General features: G+C 34.9%; 1 long non-coding RNA gene across 1 annotated transcript in view; it reads right to left on the reverse strand.

Annotated features, from left to right (window-relative positions):
* Nucleotides 1–4,611: 4,611 nt before the first annotated feature.
* Nucleotides 4,612–21,016, reverse strand: part of LOC115278122 — a 29,812-nt gene continuing 13,407 nt past the window's right edge. Inside the window, exons 2-3 of the long non-coding RNA XR_003902712.1 lie at nt 7,959–8,035; nt 4,612–4,730 (exon numbers count right to left, since the gene is read on the reverse strand). This is a non-coding gene — a long non-coding RNA (uncharacterized LOC115278122). The remainder of the gene's footprint in view (nt 4,731–7,958; nt 8,036–21,016) is intronic.

The following is a 21,016-nucleotide window of genomic DNA, read 5'->3' on the forward strand; positions in this document are numbered from 1 at the left end:
TTTGTTTTGTGTTAGATGTGTTTAAGACACTCTTCAAAGCTTTATGGAGTTAAAGCTCCATATGCAAAAGGATTGCTGTGTCCCAGTTATACGGGCTTGGATTACCAAGGAACAAGGTATGAACTTGCCTCCATCCCTAAGTCTATATCTTGATGTCTGTGCCCAAGCTCTGTGACTTCAGTGGTTGTACCAGAGCCATACTTACTCAGACTAATATTGACATGCAATAGTGACATTTAGGTATATTAACATTTCCTTTCCCAAATGACTCATATACTGGAAACAAGTTTACATGCCAATTCATAGTAGATTTTTAATAAATATTTGTTGGTTCAAGCCCCATGTAGGACTCTATGCTGATAGCTCAGAGCCTGGAACTTGCTTTGGATTCTGTGTCTCTTTCTCTCTGCACCTTTCCTGCTCATTCTCAGTCTCTTTCTGTCTCTTAAAAATAAATAAGCATTTAAAAAAAAGGTTTTCTTTTCTCATTCATGTTTGTATTTATTGGTATGATGAGTGATCTTTTTATTATATCCTGGACACTGTGGATATTACATTATGAGACTGTGGATCTTATTTATTCTTCATTGTTTAGCAGGTGGTCCTCTTGTTGAGATCTAGCCCCCAGGAGGCTGGTGGGCTATCTGTTCAGCTTTCTGCTGGGCCTTGCCAATACCAACTCTACAGAAGTGGAGTGATGACTCACATTGTCTCATTGCAGATGGATAGATCAGAAGTTCAGCAACCACTTCAGCCCTATTGACCCCTTCCCAGTAAAAAATGGGGACTCATTTGAACCTGCTGATTGCTTGCAGGTAGAGATGTGATCAGTTCCTAGGTGGGCTCCATTGCCACTCAGTAAGGAGGATTCAGAGAGTTAACTTAATTGCTTTGCTGCTGTAGAGTGAATGCATCATCTCACTTCCCATTGAGCAATCCAGCTTCCACAGTGGAGAAAGAGGCTGGAGGGTTGGATATCCCACCTTGAAGCACGTCATTCAGTTTCATTGGTGCTTGGTGGTGGTGAGCCTCTCTGATTTCAGAAAAGGAGGAAAATGGAGTTCTTTCTCATTTTGATTTGCATGGCCTTGATCACCTCTGGATATCATAGGCTCCACTATGTCTTACTGTCATGGGAGTGGTGGTGAAGCCCAATAGTAGCTAATTCTGTGTTGCACCACCTTGTAAATTCTTGTAGCTAGTGTGTGGAGATGGAGGGTGAGCTTATCATTGGACCCCACTCACATTATCCTAATTGAAAATTAGATTAACGCCTGCTTCTACCAGCAAAGAAATAATCAATTCCCTGATTAGCCTCTCTGAAACTGTGGAGAGGTGTTGTGTGGTTTTCCTTTTGAAGTTTGGCTGGAGTAGGGCTAGTGTTGCCAAAAATATTTTCTGATTTTAGGTTACTCTTTTCCCAGCCCTCTGGCTAGGAGAAACAGACATTCCTTGGAGCTTCTTTTTGTCTGTGCTTTTTGGATCAGAGGTTTCTGTAGCACCCTATCTGGGTTATGCAGGGCAGTAAGGAAACCCAGAGAACTCACCACCATGACATTTCTCAAGGCTGAGGTCCCTTTTTTCCCTCCACCTTTTAGAGCCTTCTTATGCTTGTTTGTTATGTAATACAGGGTTTTATAATATATAAGGAGAGGGATTAGTCCATCTGTGCTTAAACAAAAGCTTGGTTTTATTTTTTAATCCTGTTTTAGTTGGCTAGGCTGTTCCTTATAATCCTAATTATACTAAATGATACAATACTAATGCTGACCAATAGCACATGGCAAACATGTGTGAGCCATTTATGTTTTAAAGTTTCAGTAGTCAAAACAGGCTTTCCACTGATGTTTTATGATTTTGAATTAAATCACTGGAAGTATCATTAATGTTGGAAGCATAACAATTTCTTAGAGGAAGGTTTTGTCATCAGTTTACTGGGACATACTGTCCACCTTCCTTCCTTCTATATGGGGTAGGTTTTGGTCTGCTCTTTTTAGGTCCTCGCCGGTAGTGTGTGTGTGTGTGTGTGTGTGTGTGTGTGTGTTTCTTCTTTGTTTAGAACCAGATATATTCATTGACACATATACACAGGGAACACTTTTTTCTTCATCAGGTTACCAACCTTTCCCTCACGCTCTATCCCTACTACTAAGTTTTCTCTTTTTTACTGCCAAAATTATTACTTACTGATGAACTGCTGAGATAAGATGCTAAGATTCTTTCCTCCCATAACCGTAAATTGGCTTTATTAAAACAGCTTTGTTTTCAGGGGGTTTGATTTAGGGCCATCACTGTAGTGGCAAACTAATGAGAATATTTGTAATAAAGACTGACCTCATTTTTGACATTGACTTCCAACAGAACTGAAGACTGACACCTCCCTCCTTCCAATTTGCCCCACATCTGGATGAGAAAAGATGTGCACTCTCTTTTTTGATGGGAAGTTCATACCAAGCAAGGTCCTGCCACCTATGGGGAGCTGATAACCCCACCCTCTAATCACAACCAAAGCCAAAGTCAATTACTTCTTGTTTCTCAAACCATTTTCAGACATGTGAGGCCCTGCTTTCCCCAGAAAGCCTCATCATGTGAGTAATAAATGTCTTCATAACCTCTTGGTGCACATATGGCCTTTTCAGTTTTAACATCTGAACCACAATGTGGGTAAGGTGGTGGGCCATCCCACTTCTGCAGGTTGGCTACAATATTCTTATCTTTGCAACAGAAATATCACAGTGATGAGATGTTAGGGAATCTTTGAAGATTTTTACCATCAGTTCCCATCAGGGCAATTTTTCTTTAGAGGGAACAGTAGCAGGAAGTGCAAAGTGCCTTTACTGCACTCAGTAGGAAGAGATTCTAGATACCATATTGGCAGCCCCATGGGAACAAAGTCTGTGATTGTATTGTTCATTGCTTATCCTTAGTATTTAACATAGTATGTATCACATAATGGGTGGCTAGCAAACATTATTGAATGATTGAGTGGGTTAAGCCCTTACCATGTTCTGCCAGAGGTTCTGATTTCCAGGGAAAAGTAAGCCCCCTTGGCAGTGTCCTGGATTTTATGCAACCAGACATGTGCCCTAGTGCTCTATACATGATTGATAACCAGGATGGCTATGACGGAGATGAACAGTTGGCGAATGCTTAATATTTTCTATTGAAAGACATCATGAATTGCTTCATTAAGCAGAGACATCACTTAGATTGCATAAATCAGAGTTAAAAATCATTAAGAACTGTTAAAAATGAGGCAGACTGGTCTGCAATGATATTTGTAAAGGGAAAAGGTAGGAGTTAACGAGGGTGTGCATATTTATATAGTTCCAAGTGACTGTGTGAGGAGATTGATCAGGCGTTTGAACATAGGACTGTGTAATTAATTAATGATTGACAGAAAATACCAACTGGAAATCTCTACTTTTTAGTGTTTGTTTCACTCTTCTTCAGACTTTGGGTAATTTGCCCATTGTTTAAAAATTATTTGGATCTCTTATTCTAGGAATAGGCAAGTGTAAATTGGTCAGAATCTTTGTGCTATAGCTGCTTATAGTTTAGTAAGGGAGATAGACAAATGAATGAGTGCTGTTATGGTGGTATGCGTGGAGGATTTGTGGAGCCTAGGATACCATCCATATGGGGGTCTCGAGAAATCTTCTCAAAGGATGAATAGAATATGGAAAGGGCTTTTACAGTGCACCCATCTAATTGTTTCTTCCATACTAACACAGTTAAACCACCTTTCCCAGCTACGCTTTACTGAGTCATTCTTGTATATAAGTGAGAACACAGGATTGGGTTCTGGCCAGTTAAGTGCACACAGAAAAAAAAGAACTCCAAGTCCCTGGATCAGGGGTTGGAAAACTGGCTTTGAGGTCAAATCTTGCCGATTGCTTCTTTTTGTAAATTAAGTTTTATTGGAACACAGCCACATCTATTTGTTTACATGTTATCTATGGCTGCTTTAGTACTATAATGTCAGAGTAGAGGAGCTGTAATACAGACCACATGGTTTGCAAAACCCCAAATATTTATTGCCTGTCCCTTTACAAAGAAATTTGCCAACACTTCCCCCAAAGATGGTGGAACAATATGATGAAAGGATCTGGATAGAGTGTCATCCCAAAGAGCCACTTGGTGAAGAACAGGTATTTTTTCACATTAAACTTGGCAACAAAACAAAACAACTAGCAAACAGAAAAAAGAAAAAAAAAAGACGTAAACCATTTTGTTGCTAAGCCACTGATTAGACATATGAAGGACCTTCCAGGTAAAAGAACATTATGACCAATCTCACAGATACATGAACCTATAATGTGGAGGGTACCCCACAAAGCATAAATGGAGAGGTGGGGGTGTTAGCAGTGAAGCATAGAGAGATACCAAGAGGCAAGGGCTACTGTTAATGGTGTCTTCAGTAGCACAGGAATACAGGTGGAAAATAGAGACCAGTATCCATAGAGAAAACATGGCTGCCCTTTTGTATATGGGAACTTGCAAACTTAGATTTTGAACTATGGACTGATTATTGATAGGAATCAGTTTGTTGGCAAGAAATGTTAGTAAATAACATTTAGAATAACACAAGAAGTGAACCAAAGGTAGAAGTACAGAAGGAATAAATGTTCATCTTCTAGGGTGTAAAGCAGTCTACTTTCCTCATTCAGCTTTGGATCTGCTTGTGAGAAAGTATCCCTCTTCAGCTTTCATGTTATAGTCCTCAGCATCTGTGGAGTATAGCAATAATTTTTGGAAATGTTAATGGGTACTTGGATTAACTCACATCAAAGAGTCTCTTAAATTCACAGATTTGGTGTTTTTAAAACCATTTTTATTGAAGTATGATTGACATAGAGAATACCTATTTAATATACACAAGTTGATGAGCTTAGAGATAAGCATATACACATGAAACCATCACCCAGTATATACCACAAACATATCATCACTTTCAAAAGTTTACTCTTACCCTCTTGATTTGTTGTTATTATTTTCTGTAAGAACCCAAGATCTACTCTATCAGCAAAATTTTAAGTATACAATACAGTACTGTTTACTCTAGGTCTATGCTGTGCAGTAGATTTCTAAGACTTATTCATCTTCATTTTATATACTTGAAGCTATGTACCCTTGGAGTAATACTTCCACATTTCCGCCTCCCTCCAGCCCTGGGCAACTAACATTCTAGTTGGCTTCTATAAGTTTGACTATTTTAGATTTCTCAAGTAAGTGGAATCATGCAGTACGTGTTCTTCTGTGACTAGCTCATTTCACTTAGCATAATGTCCTCCTCCAGGCTCATCCATATTATCACAAATGATGGGATTTTTTTTTCTGTTTTAAGGCTGACTAATATTACATTGTACGCCATATTTTCTTTAGCCACTCATCCATTGATAGGCTGTTAAGCTGTTTCTCTATCTTGGCAATTGTCACTATGCTGTTATGAACATGGGAGTGCAGATATCTCTTAGAGATCCTGATTTCAATTCCTTTGGATACGTATATACCCAAAAGTGGAACTTCTGGATCATGTGGCAGTTCTAATTTTTACTTTTCAAGGTAACTATAGATTTAGTTTTAAAAGGCGAAAGATTTATGCGATCTGAAAGGAAAACCAGAGTATAGATTTAGTTTTAATAATCTAGCCAATCAGTAAACATTTTTGAAGATTCAGTATATATCCAATGCTATTTTAAGTGAAAACCGAACAAAAAATTGAGGTGACAATATTCAATTCTTGTTAAGTTTTCAAACCATTTGGAATGCTAATAAAGCAATAAGAAAATAATATTGGATAGTATAACTTAAAGCTATTTTTTGTTATAAAATTTTAAAGTGTTCTAATAGTTAAAGAAGTGTTCAAATATCTTCATTTGGTCGGTGTATTAATTTACTTTGTGATGCTATAACAAATCACTACAAACTTAGTGGGCTAAAATAATGCAAAGTTCTGTAGGCCAGAAGTCTGACACAGGTCTCATTGGGATAAAATCAAGGTGTTAGCAAGCCTGTGTTTTTTTATGGATGTTTCAGCGGGAGAATCCATTTCCTTATTTTTCCAGTTTCTAAAGGCCATCTGTGTTCATTGGCTCAGGGCTACTTTACTCCATCTTCAAAGCCAGCAACATTAGGTCCAGTTCTTTTCACATCGTATCATTGACCAATTCTTCTACCTCTTTCTTACTTTCAGGGACCCATGTGACTACACTGGGCCATGTGGACAATGCAGGACAATCTTTGTCTTTAAGGTGAGCTGATTAGCAATCCATCTGCAGACTTAATTCCATTTTTTCATGTAAGATGGCATATTTCTGGGTTCCAGGGATTCAGTTGTCAGCACGTTTGGAGTGTTGTTATTTTGCCTAACCAAAGGTGAGAAAGTAATCGTCATTTTAAATCATTTGGAAATACCAATATGATCTCTGTACAAATGCATAAGCCAGATAAGAAAATGCCAGCATTCATTGGATATGAACTGGACACTCAATTTTCCATTTTGTGATTGTCTGCTTCCTTGTTTATTTTCCTGATAAAAGGAAAGTAGAATTTCCTGTTCCTTTAGATTTGTTGACTTTTGGCTAGTCATTTTGAACAAGACCTTTGGAGAGAATCTAATATTGTAAAGTGATAGATTCAGATTGTTCTAATAACAGGGTCAACAGGCTTGAGTATAAACCCTTTTGTGTTTGGAAAAAATAAAGCTTTATTGCTTGGGGTTTATTGCTTTTTCAAAGTAGAAGAATTTGGTCACAGAAGCAATAGAAAAAGTCACTATAATAATGTAGTATAATTATATAATTTATAATATATATTAGGGGAGATTAATGCTCTGCTTTCTTTAAATAGTTAATAAGATTAAGTGTATTTTCTCCCTAAAGAGTAAGATAAATTTTAAAGAAGCCTCCAAATTTTGTGTAGTTACCTTGTGGAACACTTTATAAAGCTTGGGAATCTTGTATTATATTGAATTACTTAGTTACAGCTTTGATATAGACTTAGCTTATCTATGGTTTAGCCCTTGGGCTAGGAGAAACTTCAATAATTAAGTAGATAATTGCTCTAATCTAGGTCTAGTCTTTATGTCTACTTCTGTCTTCCACTTAATAGATATAGAGATATTGGATAATAGTCATATTACTTGTTCAAAAGATATTGGTTGAGAAAACAATTTTATTTCTATCTAGCAAAATGTTTTAAAGTCAATGTTTCTCTGGAAATAGTATTTCTTTTATAGTCTCCTTGGTGATGGAATGCTTATGGCATGAAATCCATTGTTGCTTTTCATTCATGCAATTCACCTATTTTCATCTATTCATCTATATTCATCCATTGCTTTATTTCATTAGTACTATTATTTCTAAATAGCACCCACTTTTGTGTGCATGGAGGACAGATTATTTTAAGTAATTGAAGCAAATATCATTTTAGCTTGGAAAATGACTATGATTCTTTAATTCCTGCATGGTGAATCCTGTGGTATGTAGCTTATGAATCCAATGCAGGTATAGAAACTGTGATGAGGCCTCCTGCACAACCTCTCCAGATCTGAAACAGCCCTTGCAAATGCTGATTGCTTGCAAATGCAACTGCCTAGGTTACACACAAAATGAACATAATAATTTTTTATTTCCCAGGGTGATACACCAACAGCTACGTTTGGCTTCTGATAGTTTGCAATTCAGTAATAATAGCTTGGTTCAGTTTAGTTTATTGAAGACATAAAAATACTTGGCAGTCAGAAGCTGCAATGTGTGGTTCAAGAGAACGAGATTCCAACGGGGAGCACAGGACTTGTACATGGAACATGGGTATGCTCAGCACTTAGCAACTATGATTTATTCATTTAGTGAAAAGCAGCATCCCATAAACATGATTTATGTAATTACTGAGTGGGGAATTTGTTCTCTAGCTATGTGGAACAGTGTTTCAGAATTCTGTTGCACATATCTTACCTTTTTAATAGCATTCCTTTTGGCTGAAAATATTTCAGCTTCTCACTTGTCTCAGGAGAAAACTCTTCATTTTTATCCTTTAGGAAAAAAAAAAAAGAAATAGAAAAACACCAAAGCCCTTTATTCACTAACTTGCTGGAGAACTAAGGCATTATAGATGTCTGCAGTAAATGAAGGATTTCTGATCTCTGCTGAATATCTTAAAATAAGCAGAACTATTCAGGAATAAGTTTTATCAGAAATGTATTTTCTAGACCTGAAATTTGAAAACCTGAGAGCATTTCCAAATGCTCATTAAATATGGGATTTTATCATTAGAAAAAATTTTAGATAATGTCAATAAAGTACACTCTAGTTTTGCTTATCTTCCACATTATTGAAGTAAAAGAACTCAGGGTTTGGATTGAGAAAACCTGGACACCAGGAGCATTGTATCTCCACTCAGCTATGCAACATACTTGACTTTATGAGTTTTGGGAAGTCCCTTGGCTTTCCCTAACCTTAACTTCTCCATTTACCAATTAAATGGGCATGTTAACATCTGTCTTATCTGCTACCTCACAGGGATATTGTAAGGATCAAATGATACAATGTGTGCAGAAGTATGACTTTGTGGCTCTTTATTATTTGTAAAAGTTATGTCAGTGGCCACCAGTAAAATGTATTCTTTTAGGTATTTTCTTCATTCCACACACTTTTTCTGCCAGCCTTCTGTATTGTTAATGATGACCTGGGAATCAAGGTTGCCTGTCATAAGAGCTAGGAAAGATGGTGTCAGGGTGGTGCAAAGAATCCTGATTCAAAATGGAGATCTTTTAGTGAGAAATTGCAAGTAATCAGTTAGAATTCTATAAGCCTCTGTTATCTCATCTGTAAAATACATGAATAAAACCCACTGACATTGTATCACAAGATTGTCTTCATCCAGAGAAGCAATGCATATGGAAATTCTTTGGAGACTAAAAATCTACAAATGCAATTACTATGATTACTCTTTTATTTGGACATTGTAACCTTTAGCATTGATAAATGACGCAATGTAAAGTACAATTATTTCTTGATAAAAACTTAATGCTATACTGGGAAGGGATAATACTTTCAGTTTGTTTTCTGCAAGAGATAACTCTGAATGGAATTGCAGTAAATAAAATCCATAATGTCTTTATAAATCTTTATTTAATCAGAACAATAACTATTTCCTATAAGTGACCTTTTGTTTTGAAAATGATGAATCTACTTTGTGAAAAAGACTTCAGAAGTTTACAAACAATTGAATCATTGCTTTTAAGAAAGTGCAAACAAAATGTTTTTATGACACAGGTGTTTATTTAAGAAATACCACATATGAAAAATCCATAGTTTAAAATTGACTAGTTGGGAGTGTTAGGATGATGACTTCATAAAATTATTTGCTGCTTCTTAAGATCTTTGGAGGATTTTGAGTGGAAGCTATATTATCTGATAAAAATGAAATAAATATATTGATATAATAAAAACTAAGAGTGGCAGACAAAACTAAGGGAAAGTGGCTTTTTAATTTTAGTAAGATAGAAAGATTTCATATGATGTGAATCATTTAAATCTAGATAGATATTTTATATCTTGAATATTGAATCAATACATGTGTTATATATTTTTCTCTATTTTTATTGTTATAAAATATATTTAATATAACATTTACCATTTTAATCATTTTTAGGTGTTCAGTTCAGTGACATAAGTGCATTTACATTGTTGTGTAGCCATTATAGTTATTCATTTCTAGAACTTTTGCATCATCTCAAATTGAAACTTCACACCCATTAAAGAATTATATTTTGAAGTATACTGTCAACATGATCTATTTTATGCTGTCATAAAATTTATCTTTGACACTGAAATATATTTTAAACTAGTGATGTATTATGCTTTTAGCAGTATTTTGAACAAGGAGAAGTTTTTCAAATAATATATAATGAATAGCTAGGTTGAATACAGTAACTCATAGATAGGACCTGTTAGATTTTTGTTGTAAGTTTATTTCTAATTTTGTTTTTGAATATTTATTTGATACCAGAAATTTGGCAGAGTGGTAATTTTTGTTTTTACATTATCACATTTCCTCTTGAAAACTTTACAGTACTTCATGACATTTATTATTTATTTATTTATTATTCATGCATTTACTTATTTATTTCCAGCTGTATTATGATGAATAATATGGAAGGAATTTTACCCCAGATGAATCATTTCCAGATTTTTAGAAATAGATCTACTGAATAAAGTGAGATTATACCCATAAATTTGAAAAATAATTTAAGCTGTATAATATTGATATTATACTCTCCTACATTGTTAAAGGAATTATATACAGTCTATATAGAGAGTAATCAATATCTATCAAAACCTTAAGAAGTATGTTCTTTGATGCAGTCACAACATTCTAAAAATTTATCCTTTATTTATATACAAGTTCTTCAAGGAATATATATAGAGAGAACAATATATAAAGAACATTTAAGTAAAATAATAAGGCCTACAACCCCAAAAGGAAATGGGCAAAATAGTATAAGAAGACTCTTTATAAGTGGCCAGAAAAACCCATAAAAAGATACTCAACAATATTAATTAACAGGCAATAAAAAGTAAAACCACAAGGAGTCCCTACAATGGCTAATTTAAAAAATGACAATACTCAAAATTCATTTGGAAAAACTTGTCAGTTTAAAAGTTTGGTAAGCATTTATCAAATAAAACATGTGGATATACAGACTTGTTCATAGCAGTTTCATTCAAAATAGCCCATACATAGCCTTCTAGTTGGCCATCTACTGGAGAATAGATAAATTGTAGTATATCCATATCTTCAGATGCTACTCAGCAAGAAAAGGGAATGAGCAACCGATACATGCAACAACATGGATGAACCTCAGAAACATTATGTGGAGAGAAAGAAGTTAGACATAAAAGAATATTAATATATGATTCTACTTATGTAACCTTCTAGAAGAGGCAGGTTTAATGTCTGGAGATCAATGGTTGATTAGGGCTAGGCTGACTATGGATGGGGTATCAGGAAATATTTTTAGGTGATGACATTGTTCTGTCTTGATTGTAGTGGTGGTTACATGGGTGCACAAATTCTTAAAAACCCATCAACCTATTCATTTCAAAAGGCCACATTTTATTATATATAAATTATTCCTTAATGAAATTGTTTAAAAGTAATGATAGTAATCAGTGCCCATTGAATCAATAGAAAACCATGAGCCCATAATGATATAAATGAGTATATTGAAAGTTTGGTGAGGACAGAAATCTTACATAGTTTCAAAGCATGTCCCCACAAATACTTCATTACAATGAAGAAAATCTTGCTTTTACAATGGAAAAGCCTGACCAGCACTACCTAAATGACATGATCAAAGTGAACATTTTCAGGAACAGGATAAATTAAAATTAAGCCATCTGATAAAATGGAAGGAGAGGAACAGCTCTCTTTTGTGATATCCTTGGTCAAAGGTGTATTATCATTGTCTAATCATAAGGACAGTTCAGGCAAGTCTAAATTAAAAAACAGCCCACAAAACAATCAGCCTGAATCTTCTCAAGTGTCACGGTCACATAAATCAAGGGAAGATTGAGAAAGTGTTCCAGACTGACAGACTAAAGAGACATTACGAAGAGATAAAACAGGATTTTGAACTAGATACTTTTGTCATAAAGGACATTATTGGGATAATTGAGGAAACCTATATGATTTTGAGGATTAGGTGTTAGTGTTTGATCAATCAACCTCTTGAGTTATATGGTGGTTGTGAAGGTGAAAATCTTGTTTATAGGAAGTCTACGCTGTTTCGTGGCTGATGTGGCATCTTCTTCAATTTGTTGAAGAAAATAGCTTCTTTGTACTATACTGGAAGATTTTCTATAAATTTGAGGTTGAAGTAAAACCAAAGATTTTAGAGAAAAAAAGAACACCCCTGTCCCTTATTACTTTTGCTCCTTTTAGGGTTATGGAAAATACATGTTATGTTTTGTGTCAAAGGGCTAAAAATGATATTTCCTTAAATTATGTGTCCTCACAGATTTAATGCCTTTTCTCCCCTTCTCATTAAAATCTACATTTTTAGGTTCTTTTGATTTTTCTTATATTTTTAAATTCAGGTCTTTAGTGGTTTCCATTATTCTTCTAAATTTCCTCTGTTTGCCAGAATTATATACCACAACAACTTCAGTTATGCTTGTGAGTTGATCAGTATCTTTCTGTGTTTGTTCAGAGACCTACATAGTGGAAAATTAGAGATGATTTTCAAGTTTTGTAAGAAATGATATTATTCACTTTGAATCAGTAATAATAGAGAAATAGCTAGTAACTGCCTTTAATAATATTTACTAGCCAGAACCTCAGAACTATGAGATAATATGTGCTATATCAGTTACTTGATTTAGCATTTAAATATGCAAACATTTAAATATGTGGTGTACTTAAGGAGAAAAAATAATCCAAGCAGATGTGAAAAACTATACGTATAAATGATTTATTGACAAATTTCCAAGTAATATGAACTCCATAATTCAGATGTAGCCATTTTGTATCAGAGATTACTTTAGAATGAATGAATGTATACCTTTTAAAATTAATAGATGTCAGGGCACCTGGATGGCTTAGTTGGCTAAGCATCTGATTCTTGATTTTGGCTCAGGTCATGATCTCACAGTTTGGGAATTACACCCCATGTGGGGTTGGGGCTCTGTGCTGACAGCAGGCAACTTACATGGGATTCTCCCTCTCTCTGCCTCTCCCATGCTTGTGCGTACTCTCTCTCTTTTTTTCTCTTTCTCTCTCTCTCAAAATGGATAAACTCAAAAACTAAAATTAATAAACTTCAATTTTTAGAACACAAAAAATTTGGGTTTACACAAAATGGTTCATAAAATTCTCTTAAACTCCCCCTTCCCCCTGCTCATAGATTCCCCTATAATTAACATTGTGGATTGCTGTGGGACATTTGTTACAATTGATGAACTACTATGAATACCTTTGTGTTCCATAGTTCTATGGATTTTGACAAATATCTTACAGTTTCTGTGTACGCTCACTAAAAATACCATCCTTCACCCTTTCATCCCTATCCAGACTTGGCTCTCTCCACTCTGCTGAGTTCCTGCAACTACTGATCTTTTTACTGCCTCATTTTGGTTTTTCAGAATGTTATAGTAGGAATCATAGAGTAGGTAAGCTTTCCAGAGTTGGTTTCTTTCAGTTAAGTATATATTCGTATGATTATACATATGATTCGTTAATGCTTTTTATGGCCTGATAATTCATTTCTTTTTATTGCTGAATAATATTTCATTGTATGGAATGTACCACAATTTGTTTATCCATTCACCTATTGAAGGACATCTTGATTGCTTTCAGTTATTGGCATGTGAAAAATTTGCTATATACATTTGTGTGCAGATTTTTGTGTTACATAAGTTTCAACAATTGGTTAAATACCTAGGAGCACAACGGCATAATTGTATGGTAAGACTGTGCTTTGCTTTCTAAGAAACTGCCAAACTGCCTTTCAAAGTGGATGCAATATTTTGCATTCCTTTCATCAAAGGGTGAGAATTATTTTTGCTTCACATCCAAGCCAGCCTTTAACACTGTCAATTTTATGGATTTACTCAATGGCAATTAGGTTTAATTTGCATTTTCCTAGTAATTCATGGGGGTGAGCATCTTTGCCATTTGTGTAATTTGCATATGTATGTTTTCTTTGGTGACCTGTACATCAGGTCACTGGCTATATTTTATTAATTGTATTGTTTGTTTTCTTATTGTTAAGTTCTCTATACATTATGCATTATCTAGAATTCTCAGATGTTGAGTAAGCGTGGTGAAAGGGGCATCCTTACCCTGTTCCCAACCTTAGGGCAGAAGCTTTGAGTTTCTTACTATAAATTATGTGTTAACTGTGGGATTTTTGTAAAAAGGTTCTCTACTCCTAGTTTACTGAGAGTTTTTATCATGAATGGATATTCTTAAGTGCTTTCTTTGTATCTCTTGATATGATGATTTGATTTTTTTTTTTTTTTGTCTTTAACCTATTGCTGTGGTGTAGTGTATTACTTGACTTTTGAATGTTAAACTAGTCTTACATATCTGGGATAAATATTGCTTTGGTATAGTGTATAATTCTTTTAATACAGTGCTAGATTCTATTTACTAATAATTTGTTGAGTGTTTTTGCATCTATGTTCATGAGAGATATTGGCCTGTAGTTTTCCTTTCTTATAATGTCTTTATCTGTGTAATACTGGTCTCAGAGATTAAGTTAAGAAGTATTTCTTGCTTCTAAAATCTGAAAGAAAATGTAGAGAACTAGTATATTTTTTTCCTTAAATGTTTGATAGATTCATCAGTGAAATCATCTGGGCATAGTGTTTTTATGGGGGGAAATCTATTCAATTTTGATTCATTATTTATTTATTTTTATTTATTTCTTCTTGTGCAAGCTTTTTTTTTTGTAAGTTTTTTCTTTTTACATTCATTTATTTTTGAGAGACAAGAGAGAGACAGAGCACAAGTGGGGGAGGGGCAGAGAGGGAATGAGACACAGCATTTGAAGTAGGCTCCAGGCTCTGAGCTGTGAGCACAGAGCCTGATGTGGGGCTTAAACTCAGAGATTGTGAAATCATGACCTGAGCTGAAGTCGGATGCTTAACCAACTGAGCCACTCTGACATCCCTAAGCTCTTAAAAATTTTTTTAGCGGGGGCGCCTGGGTGGCTCAGTCGGTTGAACTTACAGCTTCGGCTCAGGTCATGATCTCGTGGTTCATGGGTTCAAGCCCCATGTCAGGCTCTGTGTTGACTGCTAGCTCAGAGCCTGGAGCCTGTCTTCAGATTCTATGTCTCCCTCTCTCTCTGACCCTCCCCTGTTCACTCTGTCTCTCTCTCTCTCTTTCTCTCATAAATAAATAAAAAATTAAAAATAATTTTTAATGTTTATTAACCTCTCTAGAGGTTTTTAATTTCATTGTTCTTTTTGTAGAGCCTGCTCTTGTATTTATTGACAATTTCTATTGTTTTCTTCTTTTCAATTTCATGAGCTTCTGTTCTAATTTTTCATATTTTCTTCCTTCTGTTTACTTTAGGTTTATATTGTTCTTTTTTCCCAAGATGAGAGTTTGAATTATTGATTTTAGAACTTTCTTCTTTTCTAACATATACATTTAATGCTGTATATTTCCCTCTAAGCACTGCTTTCTCTGCATGCCAAGAATTTTGATAGGTTGTACTTTTATCTTCATTTGGTTCAAATTATATTTAAATCTCTTTTGAGATTTCTCTGACCCACATGTCATTCAGAAGTGTGTTTGGGGCACCTGGGTGGCTCAGGTGGTTAAGTGTCCAACTTTGGCTTAAGTCATGATCTCACGGTTTGTGAGTTTAAGCCCTGCATCAGGCTAAGGGCTGTCAGTGCAGAGCCTGCTTTGGGTCCTCCTTTCTGCACTCCCTGCTCCCCTTGTGCTCTAGTATTTTGAGGTTTCCAACTATCTTACTGTTGATTTCTAGTTTAATTCCATTGTGGTTTAATGATGTATTTTGTACAGTTTATATTCTTTGAAATTTGTTAAGATCTGTTTTATGACGCAGAATGTTGTTTATCTTTGTGAATGTCCAAGTGAGCTTGAGAGGAATGTATATTCTGCTGTTGTTGGATAACATATTCTGTAGGTGGCCGTTTGATCCAGCTGATTGATGGTGCCGGTCAATTCAACTATTTTCTTTCTTACTGATTTTCTGCACACTGGATCTTTAAATTAGTGATGGAGGGGTGTTCAAAGCCCCCAACTATAATAGTTGCCTCATCTATTTTTTTTTGCAGTTCTTTCAGTTTTTGCTTCATGTATTTTGATGTACTATTGTACTACTGTTAGATGCATAAACAGTAAGGATTTCTGTGTCTTCCTAGAGAATCGATACTTTATCATTATATAATGTCCTACTTTATCCCTTATATTTTCCCTTGTTATGAATTGTGCTTTCCCTACAATTAATATAGCTACTCCAGTTTTCTTTTGATTGCCTGGTATGTTTTCTCCATTCCTTTACTTTGAATCTATCTGTGTCTTTGTACTTCAACTGGGTTTCTTAAAAACAACAAAGAATTTGGTTGTGTTTTCAAATTCAATCTAATAGTCTATCTCTTAATTGATGTTTTAAATGATGGACATTTAGAATAATTATTTGGTTGTTTTTATATCTATCATATTTGTTCGTGTTTTTATTAATTGTTTTTTCTTTGTTTCTTTTGTATTCCATTATTTTTCTGACTTCCATAGTTTTATTTTTCTTATTTTTTATTTAAAAAAGTTTAATACATTCCGTCAAGGACAGAAATTACATGCTGTTTTTTTTTTCCCATAGGAAGTGTGTCTTGGGTTTTTCCCTTATTATTTTCTTTACTTTTTTTTCCCCCTCTTCTTTTTTTGGTGGTGGGGGTGGTTATGTTTAAATGAAGTTGCTTTTACAACACCAAAGACTTCATCATCCATTTCCTACATAAAAGGTAGCTACTTTTTTGCATGGACCTCAAGCATATTGTAGTATAGAGGTGGAATTTAAGGAAAGGTATTAAGCAGGCTGTGTTGTAGCTTATGAACAAGTAATAAATTGTATCATTTATCTTGAATGTATCATAGATAAACTGCTATATAATGATTGCCACTTCAGATAGCTGTGAAATTAGGTAATTAACTAGTTGTTACTTAACCTTCTAAATTCTGTATAAGTCTAATTACATGAAAAGAAGTTGGTGTTTTGATTTTTTACTTTGCTTTTCTGTTTGGAGTGTCATTGTAACTACTGTATTGTAAATGATGGAAAATAATTGCATATGTTAAAAAAATGAAACTTTATAAAGTAAAAAAAAAGTTTTTCTTAATGTTTGTTTATTTTTGAGAGACATAGAAGGTGAGTGGGGCAGAGTCAGAGAGAGAGAGAGAGAGACATGGAATCCGAAGTAGACTTTAGACTCCAAGCTGTCAGCACAGAGCCCGACAATAGACTTGAAACCATGAACTGTGAGACCATGACTGGAGCTGAAGTCAGACACTTAACCTACAGAGCCACCCGGGTGTCCCTTGACACTCATAGTTTTAACTGGGAATCTTAAGTGGTCTTATTCTAATTTTTCCTCCCGTTTAGCATATAAATTATCCTTCTTTCTCTCTCTATTCCTCTTTTAAAAATTTTTAAGTAGTTGATCTTGAATTTCAGTACACATTTATATGACTCAAAGTCTTCTTTGAAATAATACTATACCATTTCATGTGTCGTACAAGTGTTTTGTAACAGAATACTCTCAATTCCTCCCTTCGTCCCTTATATCATTCTTGTCATTCCTTTCACATATTCATAAAGTATAATCACTGAATACATTGGTGCTATTATTATTGGAACAAATTCTTACCTGGCAGACCAATCACGAATATGAAAAAGAAAATATTTTATTTGTCTTCTCTAACACTTTTCATTTCTTTATGTAGATTCACATTTCTGATCTGTATGCTTTCCTTTCTAAAAATTCCTTTTAGCATTTCTTGGAAGGCAGGTCCATTGGTGACAGATTCCTTCCATTTTGTTTGTCTGAGAAACTCCTTTTCCTCCTTCACTTTTGAATTCTGGGTGGGTGTTTTTTTTCCTTCAACACTTAAATATTTCACTTCACTTACTTCTTACCTTGATGATTTCTGAAGAGAAGGGTCATATTATTTTTATTGTTGTTTTTCTATACATAAGGTTTTCTTTTTACTAGTTATTATTTTGTTAAAACCGTTTTAGATGCACAGCAAAAATTGAAGTAAAGGTACAGAGGGTTCCCATTTCCCTCTGATCTTTTTCCATATAGTCTCCCCATTATCAACATTCCCACCAGAGGAATTATTCCCCACTAAATTATACATTTAGTATAATTAATGAACCTACATTGACTCATCATTATCACAAAATGTCCTAATTTATATTAGCCTTCACTCTTGGTGTTGTAGGATTTGTACAAATTTATAATGCCATACATCCACTGTGATATCATGTACAGTAGTTTTATTGTACTAAAAATTCTCTGTTTTCTGCCTTTTCATCCTTTTATTCCCTTTTACCCTTAATAATCACTGATCTTTTTAGTGTCTTACCTTTTTGGAATGTCATAATTTACATCATATAATATGTGACTTTTTCAGATAAGATTTCTTTATGTTTTTTCATGACTTGGTAGCTCATTTCATTTTAGTTAATATTCTTAATCATTACAACATTTATTCTTATTTATTTATTATTTTTATTTAGTTTAAATTATTTTTTAGAGAGAGCTGTGCTAGGGAGAGTGGCAGAGGCAGAGAGAGAGAACCTTAAGCACGTGGAGCCAATGAGAGGGTCGATCCCATGACCCTGGGACCATGACCTGAGCTGAAATCAAGAGTTGGACATTCAAGAGATTGAGCCCCCCAGGCACCCCACAACACTTATTCTTAATACTCTTAATAATTAATATTGATATATTAATTATATCATTAATATAATCTTAATAATATTCTATTGTCTGAATGTACCATAGTTTATTCATTCACCTACTGAGGGATATTTTTATTGCTTTTACGTTTTGGCAGTTATGAATAAAGTTGCCATAAACATTTCTGTGCAGGTTTTTGTGTAGATAAAAGTTTTCAGTTCCTGTAGGTGTATAACAAAGAGTGCAATTGCTGGGTCGTATTGTAAAGGTATGTTTAGTTTGATAAGAAATTGTCCCGGCTGTCTTCCAAAGTGACTCTACCATTTTGCATTCCCATCAGCAATGAGTGAAAGTTTTTGTTGCTTCACATTCTTGCTAGAATTTGGTATTATCAGTATTACAAACTTTGGTCATTCTAATAAATGTGTAGTGGTATGTCATTTTAATTTGTATTTTTTGAATGAAGTGATGTGGTGCATCTTTTTAAGTTTTTATTTGCCATCTATATATCCTCTTTAGTGAGGTGTCTGTTATGGTCTTTGGTGCATTTTTATTTTTTATTTTTATTTTTTAAAATGTTTATTTTGAGAGAGAGAGAGAGAGAGAGAGAGAGAGAGAGAGAGAGAGAGAGAGAATCCCAAGCAGTCTCCACACTATCAGTGTGGAGCCTTGTGTGGGGCTCGAATTCACAAACCATGAGATCATGACCTGAGTTGAATTTGGAAAATCACACTCCTAAAATTCCATGTAGTGAGGAGATGGATGTCAACTTCAAAATTGGTACATATTTTGTGTTTATAAACAAAGCAATAGAAAATAAGTATAAATGAAAACTATAAATAAGTAAAATAACTTTTACTTAGTTTAAAGTGACCATAGTATGTTGTTTCTGATGTTATAACATTAATTAGCCACTGACTTTATTTTTAGGCAAGTTATCAAAAACAGCCCATTTAAGCAGCCTAGTAGCTATCTGGAATTATTACCGCATTGGAGAAAGTTCAGTCATTGGCAAAAGGTTAGTTTCGGGGGGCAGGGGTGGGGATGGTGGAGTTGGTTTATCTTTTCCGTCAATAGTGAGTCTGCTAGCCAGCCATTAGAAGGTGTTTCTTATTCTCTTTTCCACTGTATTCCTATCTTCTTGTATAGTACTTGGTATAAAGCAGGTGCTTAATAAATATTCATTGAATGAGTAGTTTTATAAAATGAATCATGGGTACCTGGGTGGCTCAGTTGGTTAAGCATCTGACTTCAGTTTAGGTCATTATCTCACAGTTTGTGGGTTTGAGCTCTGCATCAGGCTCTGTGCTTAAAACTTGGAACCTGGAGCCTATTTTGGATTCCGTGTGTCCCTCTCTCTTTCTCTGCCCCTCCCCGGCTCATGCTCTGTCTCTCTCAAAACTAAACATAAAATTTTTTTTTGAAAAAAAAAATCATAATGTTAGTCACAGAAATAAGAAAAGTTGCATGTGGCATACGAATGTTGATCTGCTTCTAGAGAATAGGATAAACCACTTTATCGGTAAGAAGAGATCTCATACAGGTGCAATGCCTGGCTCAGGCAGCATGTGACTCTTGATCTCAGAGTTGTGGGTTTGAGTCCTACATTGAGTATAGATATTACTTAAATTTTTTTTTTAAATTTAAACATTAAGAAAAATTTTTTAAAGAGAAAAGATCTGACACAGGTTGATGGTATTTGGAGGTTGTCATCTTTTCATTGAGTTTGCATTTTTCAAATCTATGTCTGGATGGATAAGGATAAAGGTTCCCTCTCTTTCTCTCCTACCCCCAGGGAATATTTGTTGTTCCACATGGCCATAGAGCATAATGCAAATTTTAATATTCTGTCTTCTGAGTTCAGAGTTATCTTACTATGGTTTATTTTTAGGTATAACATTGTTAAATTAGCCATCATTCTCTTACATATCTTGGTCCTAAACCTCTTATGGAAAATAATGGGAAGAGATTAAATACAGATGTATGGGTTTGAATGGCTGCTTTAATGGGATGTTTTTTTTTTAAATAGTTTATTGTCAAATTGGTTTCCATATAACACCCCACAAGTGCCCTCCCCCATCACCACCACCTCTTTCTCCCCCTCCCCCTTCCCCTTCAACCCTCAGTTTGTTTTCAGTATTCAATAGTCTCTCAAGTTTTGTGTCCCTCTCTCTCCCCAACTCTCTTTCCCTCTTCCCCTCCCCCTGGTCCTCCATTAGGTTTCTCCTGTTCTCCTGTTAGATCTATGAGTGCAAACATATGGTATCTGTCCTTCTCTGCCTGGCTTACTTCGCTTAGCATGACATCCTCAAGGTCCATCCACTTTCCTACAAATGGCCATATGTCATTCTTTCTCATTGCCATGTAGTACTCCATTGTGTATATATACCACATCTTCTTGATCCACTCATTAGGTGGTGATGGACATTTAGCCTTTTTCCATGTTTTGGCTATTGTTGACAGTGCTGCTATGAACATTGGGGTACATGTGCTCCTATGCATCAGCATTTCTGTATCTCTTGTGTAAATCCCTAGCAGTGCTATTGCTGGGTCATAAGGGAGTTCTATGG

The sequence above is a fragment of the Suricata suricatta genome, chromosome 14 (assembly GCF_006229205.1).
Source record: "Suricata suricatta isolate VVHF042 chromosome 14, meerkat_22Aug2017_6uvM2_HiC, whole genome shotgun sequence".
NCBI lineage: Eukaryota > Metazoa > Chordata > Mammalia > Carnivora > Herpestidae > Suricata > Suricata suricatta.